Source organism: Eptatretus burgeri, chromosome 3 (genome assembly GCF_056783735.1).
Source record: "Eptatretus burgeri isolate ZD-2024b chromosome 3, Ebu_testis_v1, whole genome shotgun sequence".
NCBI lineage: Eukaryota > Metazoa > Chordata > Myxini > Myxiniformes > Myxinidae > Eptatretus > Eptatretus burgeri.
In genome coordinates, this window is record NC_140963.1 from 62,160,069 (window position 1) to 62,170,068 (window position 10,000).

The 10,000-nt window shown below is 39.1% G+C and overlaps 1 protein-coding gene and 1 pseudogene across 14 annotated transcripts in view; one reads left to right on the plus strand and one right to left on the minus strand.

Annotated features, from left to right (window-relative positions):
- The window catches only part of LOC147030041 (syncytin-1-like), a 6,247-nt pseudogene extending 5,061 nt beyond the window's left edge, over positions 1-1,186 (plus strand).
- LOC147030040 (uncharacterized) overlaps positions 1-10,000 on the minus strand; it is a 244,532-nt gene that overhangs the window by 15,507 nt on the left and 219,025 nt on the right. The window lies entirely within an intron of this gene.

Sequence of the window (10,000 nt, forward strand, 5' to 3'; positions counted from 1 at the left end):
AAAAAAACATTCACACAAGAAAGTTCACCTGTAAACATTATTTCGATGCAAGATCACGAAGCAACTCAATCATACCAGGAGCTCCAGGGTTTCCCAACATAATATTAAGTGCTAAAGAAACTTTTCCTATCAAAATCAGAGTAACATGGAATAATACGTACTTCATATGTGGATATAAAGTATATCCCTGGCTTCTATGTATTGGTCAGGTTCTTGTTACTTGGGTTATGTTGTACCCCATATGCACCTGCTCAAAATTCCCTGTTCAAAGCTTTACATCAGAGGGGAAAAAAGGACCATTACAATGCGAGAGTGGGTTGTAATTGTAATACTACCTGTATGTGGAACTTCGAAAGCAGGAAGAGAGTTAAAAACTAGAAGGGCACTCGGTAGAGCGCATACCTCCGCCATGTAATGCCTGATCCACAAGAATATATTGGGCCCAATACATTTTTGAAACATCATGCGATATATCATTGTTGGCTGTATCTCTCAATGGTGAAGAATCACTTTAAAAATTCTAGTAGTCGGATCCGGATCCATATCTTCACAAAAATCTAATCAGTTTATCCTTGTCACACACCCAACCTGCCCACCAAATTTCATCCAGATCCGTCTACAACTTTTTGAGATATCCTGCACACAAACAGACAGACAGACAAGCAAACAAACAAACAGAGAGAGAAGGGTGAAAACATAACCTCCTACACTTTCGGTGGCAGAGGTAATAAGGACCAAGGCAATGCAAAACCGTATGGCATGAGATTTCTTTAGAGCAGAAAAAGGGGGCACATGCGCAGTAATAGGAACAGAATGTTGTACTTACACACCTGATAATTCAGAGCACACCTCCAGCATAACTAAGAAGATAAGAAAGGAAGGAGCAAAATCTCACAATTATACTAAGGGAGGTGTTTTTGAGTGGTTAGGGAATATATTTGGTATTCTTGGAATGAAAATTCTCCACTATATATTTATAGGCTTGGTAATTGTACTTGCTATTGTATTAGTAATAGTTGGCATTAAAACTTTGATTTCAATCTGCTTGAAGAAAATGACAAGAACAATGATGACACTCCGCAATGAGCCCCTACAAAATGATAGATCCAGTGTACAAAAGGATCATGACAATGAAACGGAATCTCACAGTCTTTGTGAAGAGTTTCCTGGAATAGACTCTAACTAACTGGACTCTGCAGAAGAAGTGGAAATCGAGAGACTGTGCAAAATGCAAATTTCGCAATTGGATAATGAATCTGACTGAGAATAACTCTGAACACATTGCCAGTCTGGCTGGCCACGTTGCTAGGAAGGTGTGAAGATTCTGCAATACCTTTTCCTTGGAGTTATACTGCTCGTGATAATAATGGTTATTGTAATATGTGTCGTTAAATTATATTGGTTTGCATGGGGAAAATTGTTGCCAAGACTGTGGTCACACAGGTTTCATGTGCCATTCATGTATGGGTCAGGGGGACGATTTTGATGATGTGGTCTGGAAGCTACATTAATTACATGGCCAAAGGTATGTGGACACTCCTTCTAATTAGTGGATTTGGCTATCTCAGCCACACCCATTGCTGACAGGTGTATAAAATCAAGTACACAGCCATGCAATCTCCAAAGACAAACATTGGCAGTAGAAGGGGCCATACTGAAGAGCTCAGTGACTTTCAACGTGGCACCGTCATAGGACGCCACCTTTCCAACAACTTAGTTCATAAAATTTCTGCCCCGATAGAGCTGCCCCAGTCAGTTCTATGTGCTGTTGTTGTGAAGTAGAAATGTCTAGGAGCAACAACAGCTCAGCCACGAAGTGGTAGGCCACACAAGCTCACAGAACGGGACTGCCGAATGCTGAAGCGAGTATGGCGGAAAAATTTTCTGTCGTCGGATGCATCACTCACTACCAAGTTCCAAACTGCCTCCGGAAGCAATGTCAGCGCAAACGCTGTTCGTTGAGAGCTTCAGGAAATGGGTTTCCATGGCCGAGCAGCCTCACATAAGCCTAAGATAACCATGCGCAATGCCAAGCGTCCGCTGGAGTGGTGAAAGCTCACTGTCATCGGACACTGGAGCAGTGGAAACGCGTTCTCTGGAGTGATGAATCACGCTTCACCATCTGGCAGTCCAACAGACAAATCTGGGTTTGGCGGACTCCAGTAGAACGCTACCTGCCCGAATGCATAGTCCTAACTGTAAAGTTTGGTGGAGGAGGAACAATGGTCTGAGGCTATTTTTCATAGTTCGGGATAGGCCTCTTAGTTCCAGTGAAGAGAAATCTTAATGCGACAGCATACAATGACATTCTAGACGATTCTGTGCTTCCAACTTTGCGGCAATAGTTTAGGGAAGGCCCTTTCCTGTTTCAGCATGACAATGCCCCTGCACACAAAGCGAGGTCCATACAAAAATGGTTTGTCGAGATCAGTGTGGAAGAACTTGACTGGCATGCACAGAGCCCTGACCTCAACCCCATCGAACACCTTTGGGATGAATTAGAATGCTGACTGCGAGAGCCAGACCTAATCGTCCAACATCAGTGCCCGACCTCACTAATGCTATTTTGGCTGAATGGAAGAAAATCCCCGCAGCAATGTTCCAACATCTCGTGGAATGCCTTCCCAGAGGAGTGGAGGCTGTTATAGCAGAAAAAAGGGGGGGGGGACCAACTCCATATTAACGCCCATGATCTTGGAATGAGATGTTGGACGAGCTGGTGTCCACATACTTTTGGCCATGTAGTGTCTGTGAAATCGAGATAGATGACCAATGTGATGACATTGCAAGACCTGATAATGATGAAAATTATTCTGAGTGGACGTAGATTAAATTGCATTTCTAATAATTGCTTTCACAGATCATTGATATCTGTTAATTTTCAAATAAAAAACAATGCAGTTTATAGATAAAAGCAAAATAAGATGTGTGATGGGATAACACCAATCCAAAACTGAACTCATGAGATTTCTGAATATGGCTGGAAAATATCAGAAACTTAGTTAACATGCTATAGGATCTTGTGATTAACTAAGTGTACTGTAGGCAAGGGGAAAATGTATATGGCAAATGACAGATGGTCTTTGTATTTAAAGGGAAAAAACTTAATACATATATTTATATAAGCTATTTAGTGCTTGCCTCATTAAATATTCAGAGAAAACTTCAAGTTGATGGTAGATGTGATGATGTGGGAATACCAGAGGCACAAGAAGGAATGATAAACAATTGGATGCAATGTTGTGCTTAGTGTTGCAGAGAAAAGATATTGTAAATGATGGACTGAATGTTCATACAAGTTAAGGTGTTAAATTTTTTTGTTTAATAGCCATTAATGGCATTAAGTGAAGGAATTTACGGTCTGTATGAACTGTTAAATTCAATCATTTTACCCATTGCGCTTAAAATTTAACTTTGATTTTATTTTGTTTTGGAGTGGTGAAAGCAGTGCTGTCTATATGATTTTGCCTAATCGAGATTTGAGATACTTCAACTGAGAGATTGAATGAAGGGATGTCCCCCATGTTTGGCTGATTGGGCATTCATCCCGTGATCACAGCATGATCCCCTTCCTTAGGAGATTAAATGAGAAAATGAAAGAAAGCCACTGAAGAGAAGGTTGGACAAGCCTAAACCAGGAGAGGTAAAGAGGTGAGTCCACCATGAATGGCACCTGCCTGTTGGTGCAACACTGACAACATTCACGAACCTCGCTCTGCAAATGCATCTTGGTCTTACCGTTGAGGTGACACACACAACGAGGGCCCCGAGGGGGCATACGGTGAGTCACCTGCAACTCATTATTTGGCCCAAGCTCCATACCTATGGGGCCTGCCTTCTCCATGGCTCAGGAAGTGACTTGACTGTGTTTCCCATCGAACACTGCTCTATCTACATTGTGGCCCACTTGCCCTTCTGGCCTTTGATGGCACACTTTTGCAGTTTGTGACCAGGCCTTGAAGCAGGTGGCTGAGTTGTTGGAAACATGCTCATCAGCTAGGTTGGGGGTACTATTGGGATTGTCTATCTCCAGCATACTATGGACACCCACCACCAATAAATTTGGGTGAACTTGAGTAAAAGAGCTGTTTTTTCCTCCAGGAATGAGGTTTGGTGGATCACGGGTAAAATTGATGTAAATTGTCGTTGATGATGTAAATTGATGTAAAAGAACAAAAGGGGGAAATGTGGAAGTAAAATAATTAATCCCATCTTGTGAAATGTGAATAATATGCTACACCAACAATTTATGGACATATAAGGTGATAGAAAGCTCTGTCGATCACATGACTATCAAAAAGTATTGGTGTTTCTGCATTGATCATGCCGAAGCAAGTTTTTTTAGTTTTCATATTGAGATAAATGTTCTTTGTCCACAAATTACGTACTCATTTCTCTTCAAATGCTTTCAAATGCTTTTAAATAATATGGAGGTATAAAATTTGTTGTAAGGCATTGGCTAAAGTCACTTTGCCACTGTACAAGGAATGGTTCACCAGAAAGCATCATGGGTAAAAGCACTGACACAGGGTTGAGACAAAGGTTTAAAATGCTTGCAGAAAAAAACATGCTTATGAGGTCTTTGACAATAAGAAAGTCAGAACTCATTACGTTTGTAGAATGGACTGCTCGCAGCTTGTCAGTTTCTTTGTTTCAATGTTTGCTTGGAAATGACAAAGTGGAACACAATCTTTGTTCAAATATAATGTGGTCTTGTTAGTTCCACATACCTGTAACATATCTTTAAAAAAAAACTTATCATCATTGATTAATACTAGTGTGGGCCCGTACGTGCGTGGCCGTACGTGCGTGCCCATACGTGCAAAAAAAAGAAAAAAAGAACAATTGTGATGTCAAAGCAGTGTCCTGTCATTGGTTTGGTAAATTAATGGCCATAACTTGGGAACCACTTGTCCGATTAATATCAAACCTTGAAAAGGCACATCCACAAGGCCCCAGCAATATACCTGGCACGTTTCAATTAGATCGGACCAGTGGTTGTCGAGAAACAGCGGTCGCAGAGACACAGACACACACACACACACACACACAGAGATTGCTGGAATTATAGATAGATATTGTTTGTCCTTCTCATGTTGAGAAAGTGTTCTCCTGAATCCACTAGTAAATGCTCAAAACCACCACCAGGGGAGCCGCAAAACCACCACCACTCAAAGCAAACATTTCAAACCAGATGACAATAATAATAATAATAATAATAATGAATGTATAATCTCCATGCTGTCCCAAGCACATCTGGGCCTGGTGAAAGATCTGATTATTAGTCCATGCTTCATTGAATGAAATGTGTACCCCTCTATTTTGTTTGCTGCTCTGATACTTAAAAATATACTTGATAATGGATCATTGCATAACTAATGGGTGTTTTAAAATGAATAGATATAGTGTGCTCGTGAACTGTGCAACAACATAATCTTTTCTACATTTAATCTGGTTAAGTTAAATTAAATAAAGCTGCCTTTGTTCAGGCACCTGTGAGACGGGCGTCAGTGAGACGCAGGAATTCTCAATTGCAATTAATGAAGACTGAATAACAAATTTGCTGTGTAGTAAACCTTCAGAAATCACATGAACACAGGGCATTGTTATGTTGAAATGAAGTATACGTAACGCAATAGTCGTGAAGGGGGAGGGAAATGAAGCAATGCAAATATCTGATAAAGCTTGAAAGTGGTCGAGGACAAACTATAGGAATTTGCATTTGAAACAAAGAGTCATGACCACGTCCTTAAAAACATTCTGTTTGTCTATCAGAATGTGATTGGTCAACTCGCTTGCATGCAAGTACATCACGCTCCCTATTTCCCTTCCCTATATAAGAAACTGTTTGGAACAGCAAACCAGAAAGCAATCACATTGCATTGATTGCCTTTCTCCATGAGCATGTTTTAAATAAATGATTCAACCTGTATTGTGACTGGAGTTACTTGAGTAAGGTTTTGAGTTTTCCACCACAACTGCACCAGATATACAGTATATATATATATATATATATATATATATATATATATATATATATATATATATATATATATATATATATATATATATATATATATATATATATATATGCATAAACTGTGAAGTGCTTAGGAGAGATGGCAGTGGGGTTGTTAACCAAATTGTTTAATAAAGTCTTGGAAAGTGAGAGGATGCCGGAGGAGTGGAGATTAAGTGTACTGGTCCCGATTTTCAAGAATAAGGGTGATGTGCAGAGCTGTGGAAATTACAGAGGGATAAAGTTGTTAAGCCACACCATGAAGTTGTGGGAAAGAGTAGTGGAAGCTAGGTTGAGAGGAGAGGTGACGATCTGTGAGCAGCAATATGGGTTTATGCCAGGAAAGAGCACCACTGATGCGATGTTTGCTTTGAGAATGTTGATGGAGAAGTATAGGGAAGGCCAGAAAGAGTTACATTGTGTGTTTGTGGATTTAGAGAAAGCTTATGATAGGGTGCCAAGAGAGGAGTTGTGGTATTGTATGAGGAAGTCGGGAGTGTTGGAGAAGTATGTGAGGATCGTGCAGGATATGTATGAGGACAGTGTGACAGCGGTGAGGTGTGCGGTAGGAATGACGGACCGGTTTAAGGTTAAAGTGGGATTGCACCAAGGATCGACTCTGAGCCCTTTCCTGTTTGCAATGGTGATGGACAGGTTGACGGACGAGATCAGACTGGAGTCTCCATGGACCATGATGTTCGCGGATGACATCATGATCTGTAGGGAGAGTAGGGAGCAGGCTGAATCGAGCCTTGAGAGGTGGAGGTACGCACTGGAGAGAAGGGGAATGTTAGTCAGTCGGAGTAAGACGGAGTACATGTGCGTAAATGAGAGGGAGGGTGGTGGTATGGTGCAGTTGCAAGGAGTTGAGGTGGGGAAGGTGGATTGGTTTAAATACTTGGGATCAACTGTCCAAAGTAACGGAGAGTGTGGGAGAGAAGTGAAAAAGAGAGTGCAGGCAGGATGGAGTGGGTGGAGAAGAGTTGCAGGAGTGATTTGTGACAGAAGGGTAGCTGCAAGAGTGAAGGGGAAAGTATACAAGACGGTAGTGAGACCAGCTATGTTGTATGGTTTGGAGGCGGTGGCGCTAACAAAAAGACAGGAAGCAGAGCTGGAGGTGGCAGAGTTAAAGATGCTGCGATTCTCGTTGGGAGTGACGAGGATGGACAGGATAAGAAATGAGTGTATTAGAGGGACAGCGCTGGTAGGACGGTTTGGAGACAAAGTGAGAGAGGCGAGATTGAGATGGTTTGGACATGTGCACAGGAGGGAAACAGAGTATATCGGGAGAAGGATGTTGAAGATGGAGCCGCCAGGCAGGAGGAGAAGAGGAAGGCCAAAGAAGAGGTTCATGGATGCGGTGAGGGCGGACATGCGGGTGGTTGGAGTGTCAATGGAAGATGTGGAGGATAGAGCGAAATGGAGACAGTTGGTCCGCTGTGGCGACCCCTAACGGGAGCAAGCCGAAAGAGGAAGAAGAAGATATATGCATAAACTGTATATATATATATATATATATAATATATAATATATATATATATATATATATAATATATAAATATATATATATATATATATATATATATATATAATATATAATATATATATATATATATATATATATATATATATATATATAGAATTCCAGCAATGTGTGTGTGTGTGTGTGTGTGTGTGTGTGTGTGTGTGTGTGTGTGTGTGTGTGTGTGTGTGTGTGTGTGTGTGTGTGTGTGTGTGTGTGTGTGTGTGACCGCTGTTTCTCGACAACCTTTGGTCTGATCGAATTGAAACTTGCCAGGTATATTGCTGGGGACTGAGGATGTGCCTTTTCAAGGTTTGATATTAATCGGACAAGTGCTTCCCAAGTCATGGCCATTTATTTACCAAACCAATGGCAAGACACGTTGTTGCGTGGGCGTGGCCGATGGGGAAGGGAAGCACAGCCATGTTCCCCATTACGGGTTACAACGTACGGGCTTCCGGAGAGTGATGACTTAGTGTATTCTAATAATTTCTCGATTTCTTATGCGCATTTATAGATAAACACAATGGCCCAAGTTATGATCGTTTTCATATTAGACGGTGTATAAATTTCGGGAACATCAGAGTGCTGGTATGCTCCGAACAAGGAAGTAAATTTTTTCTCTCTCTCTTCTCTTCTCTTTTTGTTTTTTCTTGCCACGACATTGCGAAAAGGTAAAATACGTTGGCGCTAATTGAATAATTGGGTATTAAAAATAAATTGCGAATAATCGTAACTGCGAATAATATCGAACTTCCGGGTCACGCACATACGGGCACGTGAGAGCGAAGAAACGGCCTGTGTGGTTTATTTATTTATTATTATTTTTTTTTTTACGGGCACGTACTTGTATAAATATAAATATGTGTGTATATGTATGTATATATATATATATATATATATATATATATATATATATATATATATATATATATACATATGCATAAACTGTATATTTATACATACATATAGAGATAAACATTAAACATATATATATATATATATATATATATATATATATATGTATATGTATACTTATATATGCACACACATATATATGCATAAACTGTGCATATATATATATATATATATATATATATATATATATATATATATATATATATATATATATACATAAACTGTATATATACATACATATGGAGATAAATATATATATATATATATATATATATATATATATATATATATGTATATATATATATATATATATATATATATATATATATATATACATAAATATGGAGATATACACATATATACATATATATATATATATACATAAATATGGAGATATACACATATATATATATATATATATATATATATACATATATAAAAAAAAAAAAAACATATATATAAATATATATATATATATATATATATATATATATATACAAATATAAAAAAATATATATATACATATATATATATATATATATATATATATATATATATATATATATACACATACTAACATATATAGATATATACATATGTATATACATATATATAAATATATATATATATATATATATATATATATGCATAAACTGTATATAGTCCGTGAGCCAGTCGCCTGATTTTGACCAATTAGTACCACCTGGGGGCACCAAACTTTATTGTGATTTTCTGATAGCTATATGTATCTGTAACTCAATGCACCATTATGGACATCTGTGACTCACAGCTTAAGCTCAGCAGAGCCTTTTAAACATAGGTGGGGTCTACTCAGAAAAACATCATATTTTCTGACATAAGAACAAACATATTGTGTACTCGCAAGTATTTATTGACACCAACAACATGAAAAACACAAGTCCATTTCCATAGATTGTACCACTGGAGAGAATTACATGAATTGAATCACACCAAATGATATTGATTATTGTTTATAATGTGTCACTATCGCTGTCACTGTCCAAACCATCAGATCCCTCTTCCTGCTCAGCATGGACCTCCTCGCCTTTCATGTTCTCACATTCCTGCAGTAAGCAGGCCTGAGTACAGTGCAGTCCATTCACCATACACTGGCAGGTGGGCAACTTGCATGACTTCTTGCATTTGCAAGACAGGAACTCCAAGACTGTGTCTGGTGCTGGTGCAGCTGTCATCCAGTTGATAATAAGTTCTCCGTCATCACCCAAGGACCAGCCTTTGTTCTCCAGCGGACTTGGGACTTCTGGGTCTGCCTGCAATACTCTGTGCCAGATGGCAGCCTGATAGTTGGCCCTCATTGCATGTAGATGCAGACAGTTTTGGCAGGGGGGCAACTGTCCAGATTCTACGTTTCCATCTTTTACACGGAACAGTTCATATCGCATCTCATTCACATCACAGATTTCTGACTGGCTTACGTAGAGACGACATGTGAATTCTTCCAAGACCTTAAGAATTTCATCAGTGAGCTGCCATTCTTTTCCCAGTTTTGCGAATACATC